Source organism: Corvus brachyrhynchos, unplaced genomic scaffold, assembly GCF_000691975.1.
Source record: "Corvus brachyrhynchos isolate BGI_N302 unplaced genomic scaffold, ASM69197v1 scaffold61, whole genome shotgun sequence".
Taxonomy (NCBI): Eukaryota; Metazoa; Chordata; class Aves; order Passeriformes; family Corvidae; genus Corvus; species Corvus brachyrhynchos.
The window spans coordinates 8,004,217-8,018,151 of record NW_008236478.1 but is presented as its reverse complement, the minus strand read 5'-3'; positions in this window follow the sequence as shown (position 1 = coordinate 8,018,151).

Sequence of the window (13,935 nt, the reverse complement as noted above, 5' to 3'; positions counted from 1 at the left end):
TTTGCATTGCAGGTGACTTTTTGACCTTCACCTGTGGTCAGGTGGGGGAAGACTCATCCTTAGTTGTGTATGGGGATGGTCCTGGTTCTGTCTCTGCTTGTGTGCTCATCTGATGTCCTGGGTCTGCTCCCTACGGTCTCGCTTTCTCCTCTTCATGGGTCTGGAATTTGGGACTGGGGTCTGACTCCATGGAGAGAGGAGGGTGAGCTGGAGCAGGCAATAATCCATGTGAGGGCACAACCTGCAGAGAGCACAGGTATCCTTCAGGGAGTGCCTGGGGCACGTTATCTCAAAAGCAAGGAGGTGCTCAGCAGGGACCTGCCTTATCGGAGAGCTGGTTGCTGTCTCTCCTCGCAGCCCTTTCTGCCCCGGGGCTGCTCTCTGTCACTTCTCTGCTCTGTAACAGCCGGAGGCAGGCGGAAATGGGAGCCCCTGTGCCTGGTCCCTGCCAGAGCACACTGCTTCGGAAGTGGGGGGGGGTATCTGGCTTGCAATTACTGTGCCTTTGGCTTGGCAGGCCTGAAAGTGTGAGTGATGGGGTCTCTACAGAGCAGCCCCTGAGCACTGGCGGGGTGGGAAGTGCTCATACCCATCAGCAGCTTCCCCAGCTGCCTGTGCTCTGCCGGTTTGAGAATGTGGGAGGGGAGCATGGGACAGCAGCTTTGGGCTACTTGTAAAAACCCCAAATATTCACCTGGCTGGATGTCCACATGCAAAGCACAACTTAGCCCTCCCCTTTAACAACCTCCCTGTCCCAGCTCTGGCTGTGAGAAGAGGCAGAAGCTGCAACTTGCATCTCCCATTCCCCCCATCTACCTTTCCCACTTGGCAGCCACATGTTGCCCTACGTGGTGAGGGACTGGGCTGGTTGTTCAGCATGTCTCCAGGACACCTGCTGGAGCCAGTTCTTCCCTCACAGAAGAGTTCAGGTAGGAAGAATAAAACATAAAAATTCTGTGTTTGCATCTTAGCTGGTGTCAGTGGGACCAAGAAGGTCCAGGGGAACCCTGGTGTGGTGTGTCCTGCGAGTACAGCCTCTGGCAGTGGATTGAAGCCCTCCATGCCTGTAGATAAACCATCAGCCACCAGGCTGCTGTGTTGCAGGATGGGAGTGGAAGTTCCCCTGCAAGCATTTTGGGAAGGAGGATGCTGCCTTCCCTACCCAAGGATGGAGGAGCCAGAAATGAGTGATGCCAGCTCAACAGGGCTCACTTTAAACCTGGAGAGAGATCCAAAAGCACTGAGCCCATTAGGATGGTGTTCTCAGGAGTTGTCCATAGCTCTCTCCCACTGCCAGCTTGCCCTGGCCTTGGGGAAGGAAGGGTTAAGCTTGCGGGGCTCGGCAAAACAAGCGCTCTCTGAAAGTCAGCCAAGCTACCCAAATGCTGGCCTCCCCTCTGCCCTCACCCTTATCCATCTCTCTTATCTGCCCTGGGCAAGAGCAGGGCATTTCCCCTCCTCCGCTGATGAGGACCAGAGCTGGCGACAGGCGGAAGCTGGTGCTAACAGCACAGGGCTCGAGGGAGGCCATGGCCGTGGTGTCCCAGCTGTGGGGTGGCCTCTGTGGCTGCAGGTCAGAGATGTGGAGGGGCGGTTTGCTCCACCATGGGGCTGGATCCATTGAGGGATTCCCTATCTCTGGCTGTCTCACACCCTGGGTACTCCAGCAGCACCTCGTTTCTGTAGCATGCACGCAGTGAGCTGCGGGGTCTCAGCCGTCCTGGAGAGCCCGGCTCACATCAAGGGGGTTATCAGCTCTGCAAGGGCTGAGTACCTCTGGGCACTGATATCTGAGGGCACAGCAGCCCAGTTTGGGGTGGCTCATGCAGCCCAGGCAAGCTGGGACACAGCTCTGTCCATGCTGGGAGTGAAGCTGGAAGGAGGCAGTGGTGTTTCACCCAGCGAGGGCTGCAGTGGGAGCGAGGTGCCAGGACATCTCTGGCAGCATGTGAGCTCTGCCGACACGAGGCAGGCTTGTACGGGACGCTTTATTTAAATTGAGCACGCGATTGTGCAGCCCTCGCTGCAGCGTGAGCGATTCGGGGAAAGATTCCTTTTATTAAAAGAGAGAGAGGCTCTGGCTTTGCCAGGCAGCCATCAAATGGCACTCTTAATTGTCTCGGCTCGTTTAGCTGTCGCGCAGGGAGGGGTGTGCTCGGAGCCCTTCAGCCTTTGCTATTCAGCCTCCCCGGCAGGCACGCGTGCTCCCTGCATCCTGGGTGCTCCTGCTGCCCTCCAGGAGGGCTGGCGAGAAGTACATGGGAGACAAGCCTTCATCCAAGGTCAGCACTGGGGACTGGCTTGGTGCTCTGATGGCCCAGCCTACCCAGGGCTGAGCACTGGGGTTCAAAAGGGCTCGGGAAAGCGTCTGGAGAGATGGGAGCCTTCTGGGGCCGTGGGAGCTGCCTGGAAGACACTGGGTAACTAAATGACAGCTTAAAAGTATCTTCTCGTTTATTCCCATGGCAGAACACTCCTGGCTCTGAAGAGGGCATCCTACCCTGGTTTCAATGTGACAACCTCAGTGTAGAAGTCATGGGACAGGCTGGCAGTGGCTTAGGATAGTTGTTCTGCACCTTTCCTCCAGGAACTGAAGTCCTTGGAAATCTCTTCTGGGCTCTGCACCATCCCAGCAGCAGGGAACTGGACTGTTCAGGGTGCACATGGAGGGAGAAAGGACCTCTGGGTGGTTTTGCTTTAAATCTGCTGGGTGATATGGGGAGGCTGAACTTGGGTTCAGCTGCTGGTACTGAGCCCCTCGTCCTGGAGGAGAGGCTGTTCGGCTGAGTGATGGAAGATGCCCCCAGAGGGGGAGTCAAAGCCTTTCCCATGGCTGTGCGGGAGCAGCCATGCCAAAACTCACCATTTGGGGAGGAGAGAGGGAAGAAAAAAAGATCAAGAGGGGGAGGAAATACAGGCTTTTATCAAAACCTCCTACTTCAAAGCTGTCCAGCTGAAGTGCTCCCCTTTGGTTTAATTTGAAGTGATGTTTCCTTCAGCAACTGCAGCTAAATGGTATCAAGCCAGGCTGAAATGGCTGGAAAGCCTGGAAAGGAAAGGCACTATTTGGGAACGGCTCAAGGCAGACCTTCCCGTTAGGGTCAGCCTTGAAGGCCTTTCCATAGGGATGAAAACTGTCAGTGCTGGCATTTCTCATCCCTCAGCTCCTAGCATGGGATAAAATCCAAACCCTTTTGGGAATGGGAATAGGGCAATTTTTCATCCTGGGTGCCTGGGGTGGCTCTACCCCTCTGAACTGGCTGCAGTGTCTGCACTCTTGAGCAAGGGGAAGGCATGAGATGGAGGCATGGGTTCTGCTCTGCCCTGAAGAACCAGTCCTTGTAGTATCCAGCCTGCAACCTCCCTGAAGATGCTTTGGCAGCCCCTGCACACAGGTGAGAGCTGAAGCAGATTGCAGGGGGTAGCAGGGGAAGGGGCATGAATCCCCATCTTCCTGACCTCCAAACCCTCTTGGAGTGGAAGAGGAAGGCCACTGCTCCCAGTGCCTGGGGAATTTCTGTGTGGGTGCAGTGGGGAAAAACAGCAGCAGTGGGGCACGTGCTGCCCTGTCACAGCATCCCTTAACAACTAAAAAAACTGCCTGGGAGGCAAAGCAGCTGGCTTTTCCTGGGAAAGACCAATGTTCTCCTGTCTGCTGCATAGGAACTGATTTCCCCCAGCTGGCTGGAAAGAAGCTACTTTGAAGGCAGCTGTGTTCTGCTCCTGCTGGGGGCAGCAGGGCTGGGTACCCCCTGGGCAGTGGGTCTGGTCACTGGGAGGACAAAGGTGATCAACACAGGCCAGCTGCTCTGTAGAGAGGGAGAGGGACGTGTCCTGGGAAACAGAAAGGTCATGCTCATCTCTTTAACCTCCAGAGGCCAAAACAAGGTTTTAATGGCAATGACTGTGCTAGCACTGAAGCCACTGACCAGGAAGGAAAGTGAAGGATGAGTCAGCTCTTGCTGCACACGAAGAAGGGATGCTCAGAGGTGTCTGTTCGCTGGGGACTGCTCATAACAGCATCTGCAAAGCTTCTTCCACCCAAAAGACTTCAGTGTTGTTCCAGCCAGAGGCTGCTTTAGGGAACAGAACTTCAGAGACCGGCGATTGTGGCAGAGCTGGGACCCTGATCCCAGATTTTCTTAAAGTAAATCTCAAGGGGGAGAAGCTCAGTATATTTGTGCTTGCAGTGATGGGAGCTCTGTGGAGCAGAAGGCAGCTGATCATGTGCTCTTTCTCATGCTTTCCTTGACATTTGGGAAAAGGTCTCTGCCAATCTCGAGTGAAGTTTTGAAGCTGCACGAAGAGGCGAGGAGGAAACAAATTCCTTCTTCTACAAGAGTGGGGTGGAAGGAGCTGTAATTTCTCTTCTCCCAGTCCAGCAACCCCACGTCCCTCACAGCACATCCATTCCAGCACTGGTATGGTTGCTGCTTTCTCGACTCTCCCTCCTCCTCGCCCCCTCCTCTCCCTCCCCCCAGCTCCACTCCACGTGCTCCCAGCTGCTCTAGGATGATACAGGCAGGCGCAGAGTTCATGGGAGCCGTACCTGTGCTTTGTCTTCATCTGTCACCCCTCCTGACAGTCAGATCCATCTTAAACTGGGAGCGAGAGGGGAAGAGAGGGAAGCAATAATTAACCTCTGTGCAGGCCGCTCCCGAAATGCTGCAGTCTGGTGATGCACGAGGAGACATCCCTGACACTTTTATTGCTACTCCAGTGCCGTTCTGCGTCTGTAGGAGGTGATTTGGCCGGGCTGGGATACCTGAGACTTTCATTATGGTTGAAGAGCTGCTGGCACTCGCAGCCTTTCTTTGCTGGGTCCATTAGTGAGGGCTCCCCACCACCCTTGCTGGTGAAGCTGGAGGGCAAAACTCATTTGGGGTGTTTGCAGGCTGAGCAGGGGTTTTCATGGCTCAGTCCTTGGGGTGGGTGCAAGGTGTGTGTTGGATTTAGGAGGTGAAGTTGTTTCTCATGTGGGTGCAATACACGTGTGCAGAAGCAGAGCTGGTGTCGTTCCATCCCCAGGGTGAGCTGCCAGGATGTGCCTGACATCTAGGGCAGGACCCCAGGTGTTATGGAGCCTGTGACAGATCATTGGTGGCAACCTTGTCCCACACCTGAAAGTTCCTCGATGGGGATATGAAATGGGGAGAGGGGCTGGAGGTTTTTGGGCCCCCCTTGTGGCGCTGTGCTGGACCATAATGCCATATTGGCAAGGGATAGTGCTAAATGTCCCCCTGGTGCCTGCAGCCTCCTGCCATGGGTGCTTGTGCCTGTCCTGGCACTGTTGGGTTCAAGAGACTTCCCAGCAATGCTGGGACAACAGTGACACTGCACAGCTGACAGATGTCAGCCACGCACCTGCCTGATTAGGGCCTGATAGCAAAGGAGCCCTGCAAGTAAAGCAGCGTCAGTGGCCAAACTCCATGAGCTGCAAAGACAACAGTGGTTCTTGTAAACCCAGTGGAGCCCGTGGACAAACACAGCCTGACCCTGCATGGAAATCTGGAAAAGCTGTCCAGGGGTTGGTGTCTGGCTTGGTTCCTCTGCAGGATTGCTGGGCTGTCAACTGGAGCAGCGACTGCGTTTCATTACACACTGATGCCGGCTCAGCAGACGTTGCAATCTCACCTCATATGAGAGGGAGGAAAACATTAGTGCCAAAAGCACCTGGCAGTCAGACCCTGAGTTGTGATGATCCAGAGTGGGTCAGGCTGGTGATGTATCAAACTCCTGGTCCTTCATGGGGGTGTGCAGAGGCTGGGGAAGGATGGGACAGCACTGACCAGAGCTGGGAACTGGGTGTAGGTCCAGATCCTGGTGCAGGATGTGCTGTCATGCAGTGTCTTGCAGTGTCCCAGACATGGAAGGTCCTGCGTGTGGGGAGGGGAGCTGAAAGGACTCCTTGGGATGTGTCTTTGGGATAGCACTGGCATGTCCTGTTTGCCCATGAGATGGGTTGCAGCTGCTGTTTCTCCCCAGAAACAGTCCCAAGCAACCAGGACTGTGAGCAGTGGGAAGCTCACAGTGGGTATCAGGTCCCACTGCTGTTCCCAAGGCCTGCAGAAAGGGGCAGCCACCCAAGGGCTGCTGGATTGGAGGGACCGTTCAAATGTAAGAGAGAACCACTTAAAAGTAAGATCCATTTTGTTTTTCAGTTGTTTTAGCAGTGACAGGGGCTGAAATAAGCCTTTCCACTAAGATTAGAGGTGGCTTAGCCAGCTCTTGGGATCTGCAGAGCACACTGGGATCCTTTGCCCTGTGTTTTTGTCATAGGAATTCTTTATCCAAACCTAAGTTAGAGCTGTCAGTGTTTGTAGGCAGGTTGGTATGATCTGTCCTGAGTAATTTCTGAAGCAATTTCAGAGGATCCTGGCATCTCTTCTAGCCTTGAATTTTCTAGTTGCAGCCTTGGTACTGGCAGATTGCCTACTCTGAGTCCTGGCATGCGTCTCTTAGAAACTGTCAGCCCTATCAGTGTCCCCAGACTGTTTCTAAGGGGTCTATGCAAAGCCACCAAGAAAGACAGAAGTGGCTTCTGCCATTTGGGGCAAATTCCTAGTGGAAGACACTCTGCTCTAAAGGAAACACAGTATTTGCATGTAAGAAGGTGTTGTTTGTATTAGTTGGAAATGGGGAAACTGAGGCAAGGAGGATTAGACTGACTTTCCCAGCTGAGGGAAGGATCTGGTAGCCAGCCCAGAGACAACTCAAAAGTCTTGTAAATCTTCCCTCTTCCAGCTGCAAAAGCATCCATTGGGAACAGGTCAGCACACTGAAGAAAACCAGTCCCAAACTTTCCTTCAGGGGGAAGTTTGCCGGGGTAGACGGGGAAAATGCTCCTGAGCATCTGAAATGTCCGAGCAGGCTGCAGATGAGACCGTGCACAAGTGCTGCCAGCTCCCTGGCTTTTGAGAAGCGGGAGGACTTGGCCTTTCCCTGCACAGATGGGGGTTTAATCAGGCGCAGTTCAAGCACATGGGTGTTCAGCACTAATCCAATTTCCCTCCATTCATTAGGGTGGTTATTCATCACTCGGGAATGATGAAAGGCTGCGAGTCCATGTGGATGCTGGAGTGCGGCAGTGCTGCTCGATGTGGGCGTTGTGACCATGAGCTCCCTCCTTGCTGCTGAGCCTGACTGTGGGTAGGGATGGCAGGTGAGCTGCTGGGGGATCTCAATCCCTTCACAACACCACATTGCAAGCCAGGCTTGCTACACCAAGCTCTGGGGATCAAGTCATCTCAGGCTTGTCCAGCAGTTGCATAGGAAACTGGCTGAAGCACAGGTTAATTCATGCAGACAAGGAGCTGCTGAGCTGGGAGAGGATCTGAAGTGATGGAAACCTGTGGCCCTGCTGTGCTCCACCAGACCCTTGCATTGCTTCTGATGGTTAATTGAACAGTAAGCTGGCAGGACAAAGCCCATCTCCCAGTGGTCAGTGATCCCACAAAACAGAAGGTTTAACAAGCTGGTCCCAGTGCAAGCTGGAGAAAGGCCACGGTCTGTGAGAGCAGAGCTGTGGGGAGTGGGCGAAGGAATGGCTATCCCTCCAGGCTGGTCAGAGCTCAGGTACAGCACCAGCTGGAGAGGCCACTGGTGAGGCTGCACAAGGAAGGCAACTGCCTTGGGTGCACGTTTGCTTCTTCCAAGGGTCTGGCAGATGCACTTCCACCTCTGCTGGTGGTGCCTGGGCAGACAGGTCAGGAGGCTGCCAGAGCATGTCATGGCTGTGCTCTGGGACCCTGGAACCCAAGAAGAAGACAAGACATGTGTTTCCCTCTGTTCCTTTCCCCCATATGTGAAGCTCAACACCTTTGCTTTCCAGACAAACAGAAAAATGTGCACAAATGTCTAAGATGTTCCCTTTCAATTCCCAACTCCTGTCATCAGTGTGAATATTCTGGCCATTAAAGGCACAAAAAGTAAATTATCCTCCATGATTGGTGTAAATTTTGGTGTGGTGTGAATGAAAGGGGCTGAAAACACGGAGAAATCAAAGGCTGTTGAGTGGATGCAAGTGTGGGTGTTTTCCTGCTGCATTCATTCCATTGATGTGCATAAATGGTCCTTGTAGCATGCCTCACAGGGATGAGAGTTACTCCCCTGCCCCAGGGAGCTAAAGGGTAACTACCAATTAGTGGCTGGAGAGATATTGGGTAATTCTGATTATCATGAAGTGTCTGGGGACCTCTGGGTCATTGCCATGGGGAACCTGGGCTGTGAGCAGGTATTTAACCATGTTCTGGAGTGAACCAAACTGGCTCTCACATCCTGGACAGGGTCTGGTCCTGCAGACCCTCTTGAGGGTCTCAGTGCAGAGCACTGGAGGAGCAAGGGGTGAAAGCTGCTTACCACCCATGGAGCTGAGCTCCCAAGCCTCTGGCCAGTCTGTCTGTCCATCCTGTGTCCTCCTTGGCTGGGAGCTGAGTATTAATGTATCTGAGAGCCTGTGCTCCTCTCAGCCTAGAAGGTGAACCAACATTTGGGGACCTAAAATCACCCCCATCCTCTCCTCTCCTCTCCTCTCCCCTCTCTCTCCCTCTCCTCCTTTCCTTTTCCTTTCCTTTTTCCTTTCCTTTTTCCTCTCCTTTTTCCTCTCCTCTTTCCTCTCCTCTTTCCTCTCCTTTTTCCTCTCCTCTTTCCCCTCTCCTCTCCTCTCCTCTCCTCTCCTCTCCTCTCCTCTCCTCTCCTCTCCTCTCCTCTCCTCTCCTCTCCTCTCCTCTCCTCTCCTCTCCTCTCCTCTCCTCTCCTCTCCTCTCCTCTCCTCTCCTCTCCTCTTTCCTCTCCTCTTTCCTCTCCTCTTTCCTCTCCTCTTTCCTCTCCTCTTTCCTCTCCTCTTTCCTCAGTCCCACCACCTGAACCCCTCATTCATTCAGTCTCCAGCTCACGGCATCTTCCTAAACCTCCCTGGCATCTCTGCAGCCCCCGGCCCTCCCTCAGCCCATCTCCCCTCCTTGTGCAGGACCCCACTTCCCAAACCCTGGCTGAGCAGCAAGGCACTAACACCAGCACCCCTCTACCTTCTGAAAGGGGCTGGTGGTTGTGTTTGATGGGAGTAATCCATCTCCATCATTGTAATGACCGTTCCCATTAATCGGCCATAAACTAATAAAGTAAGCACTTTCCCCTCCACACCCCCCCAACTTCATTAAGTCTTTAGTACATTAATATGTCTTACTTAGTGTCTGCTTTGGCCTCTGGTTTTGTGGTCGGGTTTGGGTTTTTTAGTTGGTTTTGGGTTTTTGTTTTGTTTCGGTTTTTTTTTAAATTTTTTTCCTGTGGGTAGCATTGATTTACTTGCTGATGTTATTCCCTGCAGCCCCGAGGAAGCTTTGACAGCCCAGGTCATCCTTACATCAGCAGGAACATCATGTGTGCTGATGAGCTGAGAAGAAAGGGACAGGGACAGGGATTGGGGCGGGGGAAGGAGGGAGGGAGGGAGGAATAAAAGATCCCGTACACCTCCAAATTAAATTTGTGATGCCTGGCATCAGATGGGCCCGCAGCCAGAGATTAATTCGACTGATCAAGTTATAAAGAGCGCTGAGGCAGGTAATCAATCTTGGAGCTGTCAGGCGAATAGGCAGCAGTATTAACCTGGCAGGACTCGCACACACATACACACGCACACACGCTGAAGCCTTTTTAATTCCTTTCACATTGACTATTATTTCCGAGGCCTATTTATTTTGGAAGGGCTGGAGGGGGGATGGGGGGAGGGTAGTGGTGCTTTGCTCTCTCCTCCTCCATCCCTGGCAGTAATAGCCCCATTCAAGCACAGCATCGCTCTCCCCCTCATGCACCCAACACCTCTGTGTGCAAAGGGGAGGCCCTTGCACATGAAGCTAGAAGGCTTTAGCACCAGTTTTCTAACTGGGTTTTCTGCTGGATGCTGGGAAGACTCAGCCTGGGTTTCCTTCTCTTTCCAGACTGTGGTGGTGGTGTCATTCTTCCCCACCAGCCCTCTGGTTGTGACCAATCCCAGGCTTGTGGTGCTCTGCCCAGGACACCCCAGCATCCTGGACAACCTCCATGTGTCTCTGGAGGTTCACAGAACCACTGTTCCACTCCGGGTCAGCTGCAAACTGGAGCTTCTTGGAGCTGAGTCTGCAGAGCCCATAGTGGATGAAGGCCAGGAGCTCTCTTTGGAGGTTTTCCTTAGGAATGGGGTGTAAGCAGATTAGCAGTGGTGGGAGCTGGGCAGCTCCCTGCTTGGTCTGAGGCTTGGGAGTAACAACCGTGCTGGCAGCAGAGGGGAGTTCTATCTGTATGGGCTGGAGACCCCTGTGCTGGCCAGGTGCTGGGCAGAGACCTTACCTGGTCCAGCCTCAGAGGTGGATGGGGCAGGTCCTACAGACTCAGTGCTGGGAGTCTAAAGGGCCTTGGATCAGCTCCATGGAGAGGAGACTTGCAGGCAAGAGCAGGGACAAGGCCAGCCAGGGACCCAGGAATGGATTTTTTCAGGAGAGAGCTAAACTTGGGGTGATTGGAAAGATGACAGGAGAAGGAGTTTGGGGTGCTCAGCCAGCAGACATCACTGTAAAGTGTCTGTGAGACCACCTGTGCCCCCATGGGGATTGTTGGCTATAAATATGGGCTCAGTTGCTGACTGTTCATAGCAAACCACCTGTGACATTAGGAGGCAGTGGGACCTCTTTCCATGAGGAGAGCAGGATGCAATCCCCTGCTAACTCCTCTCTGGCTGGGGACACCTTCTCGGGTGATGCAGTCAAGGAGCAATGTCTCCATGCAGGAGTCAACTGCTGACAGCCACCAAAAGCTGCTGGTGGGTACTTTTTCACCAGGTCAAACACACAGCACCCCATCTGGCATGCCCCAGGATTTTGGAGGGGACCTGGGCAGGTGAACCAGTTTGTACTGATGCTGAATGCTGAGCATGGCTCAGATGGATGGGACTGGGAGCTGGCTCTGCAGGAACCTACCCCTGGTGTCTGGTGGCCCTGCAGACCCTGTCTGAGTGTGAGTGCTTGTTTACTGAAAAGGCTCAGGTACAAATTCTCTCCATATTGCAGCTCTTCTGGTTGACCCAGCTGGCAAAGGGGCAAGAGGCATCACTGAGCCCCTGGGCTGGCAGCCCTTTGGCTCAGAGTGGTGCTCTCCCATGTCCAGGCAGGCTGGAATTTTGCAGTGGTCCTACAGTACTTTCCAAGTGCCAAAGCTGCAAGCTGTCAGCATGACACAAGCAGGACATGTGACTCAGGGTGCTGGGAATTCTGTGTCCTTTCTGGGATGTTCAAGTGGGTCCTTTCCAGCTGGAACAAACTGCGTGGGCAGCCAAGGGGTCTGAGAAATGCTCTGTGGTGGGAGCTGCTGTCTTTGCAAGAGGAGTTTCTTTCCATGCAAGGTGCCCCGGTTAAATATTTCAAAATCCTTTCCCTCCCACAGTTTTCCTGTGCATCCCCTTCAGGGCCTGTCAGTCAGGCTGCAATGGCCCTGCTGAGAGCCAGGGCATCCAGCAGGGCTGCAGCTTGCAGCCAGCTCCTGCATCTCTGCATCAAGCTCCTGTGTTTGTGCAAGGGCTGTGCCAAGGGCTGAGGCAGAGCGCTCACCTCTAGGGTGCTTGGAGTAGATCCCCAAAAGGGGCAGGGTTTGGGGAAGGATTGCTGGACAATGTGCTTGGCACCAGCACCCACCCTCTGTGGCCCTGCCTCTCTAAAGGGGATGTGGGGATGGACGGTGTGTGCCCCACAAGTGTCCCCAGCCTCCCTCACATCCCCCATAAAGCAGAACAGGGGTGCTGGTACTGCTTCTCTCCCTCTGCTGGGAAGGTGTCCTCTTCCCTCTGTTCAAAGCAAGTAGTTGCAGCCATTCCCCCATCTCCTGTCCCAGCAGCCCCATTCCTGCCATCCTGTGGTGCTCTGATTGATGCCACGGCTCCTTCCACCAGATCCACCAACAAACACCTGTATCCTCTGCTGCCTGTGCCAACCCCACCAGCTCACAGGGCTGCAGGCAAGAGGGCTTCCTTCTGGTGCCAAACCTCTCCTGCACAGCTCATGCCAGCAGATTTTGGAGTTGTTTGGTGCCAACGTCTTCTCCAATTAATCTTCCTCCTTCCTGGCTCCCCTCCTCACTGGGCCACATCTTGGGGAGGATCCATCGATCTCAGAAGTGCCCAACAAAGCATCTGGAGCTCAGAGTAGACTGTGTTCCCCAGCACCTTCTCCAGGTTGCTGGGTAGCAGTGTGGATGTTGTCTTCATATTTGATGGTATTACTAGCACGAGGGGGGGTGAGGGGGAAGTAAGCACTAATTGATCTGGTAATAAAGTTAATAGAAGCTCTTATGAGCTTGCCCATTAAGAATAATTAAGGAAGGGTGAGTGAGGGGAGGAGGCTGAAGGGAAATCCACCAAGGCTGGGGTGGGCTCACTTGGTGAGGATTTACAGCTCTTCCGCCTCACACCCTCTGCCCTTGGCCTCCACCCCTAAACCCTCTCCTGTCCCTGCTCCCCGGGTCTCAGGCAGGTCTAAGTTCTCCAGCTGGAACTGGGGCAGCTGAAAGCATAAGTCACACAAACCTTGGGAGATGTAAGGGTGAGACCTTCCCTGTCAGCACCCAGACAAGATGGAAATTTAGCAGGGACTACTGGAGAGAGTGGTGGACTTCTTCCAAAGGTCTCCCAGCAGAAGGTGAGCATCGGTTCTTGCCAGGCTTTTCAGGGATGCTGGGACTGCTCTGACTCAGAGGCTGGGTTTGGAGGGGGAGGCACCCCCTTCCACAACGGTTCAGGGGGTTGCCTGGGCAGGAGCAGCATCCCTGTGCCAAGCTGCAGACGCTGCAGACACTCGAAGTAGGGAAGGGCCTCTCCTGGGCTGGAGACAAGATAGCTGAGCTCTGGCATGGGGAAAGAACTCAACCTCCAAGCCCCTGGTAAACACAATTGCCAAAAGAATCTGGGTGGGGTCAGGGGTTAACACAGACAGGGCTGCTCCTACAAATGGCAGGGACAACAGGTGGGATTTCAGTGGCTGGTAACAGGAGGTAGCAGGGACAGGTTGGGCTGTGAGTTGGCAGAGGCAGGATCAGCCTGGCTGTGGGACAAGGGGCTGCAAGGTACCTGGGGACGATGGAGAGTAAGTCCTCTGCACCTTCCCTACTCATGGGACTGCAGGCAGTGTGGCACAATTCCTGAACTCTTGAAGTTCTGCTTTCCCGCCTCACGGAGCTCATTGTGCTTGGCTTGGTTGATGCTGCCATCACTGAGCTGGATTCCAGGGAGCTGGGCAGCCTATGCCAAATAAACAAGGAATTCAGAGGATGAGTGTGATGCTGCAGCTCTGTCTACAGCAAACAGCCAGGTATCCCAGGTTTGCTTTGCCTGTGAGCTACCCCAAAGTGGGACAAAGTATCCCCGGCTCCCAGCAGCTCAGTCTGCTCCTGGCCTGCTCCCAACCTATCCATCTGCAACCAGCTGGGACATGCAACCAGGGCGGGGCTGCGGGGCAGGCGGATGTGGGGTTGCTTTGAGTGGCAGGTGGATTTTGCTGCAGGCACTGAAAGGCAGACACCAGGCAGTGGGGCTGCACTGCCCCCCCTCTCCCCCGCTGCACGGCAGCTCTCCCCGGCACTCTCCCCCATCCTGGACTCTCCCCCATCCCCCTGACCTTGGCTTTGCAGCTCGGCTCTGTCCCTCTCTGCCCGTCCCTTGAGTGCCCTGTGGATGCAGATCCATGCCCATGGGTCTCCGGGCAGCCAAACCCACACATGGCATTTATTTCTGTCCTGCCTGTATCACATAAAGGGTGGCTTCACCCTCATGCGAGTGATGTGGAAGCCCTGAGACCCCTGGCCATAGACAGAGGGGCTGGCTTCTCCCACCAGTGGGATGCAGGATGGAGCTGGTGCTCAGGCTGAGTATGGGGGACATGGCAGGGGCAACCCGAGCCCCCAAGCCAGCTCACGGCT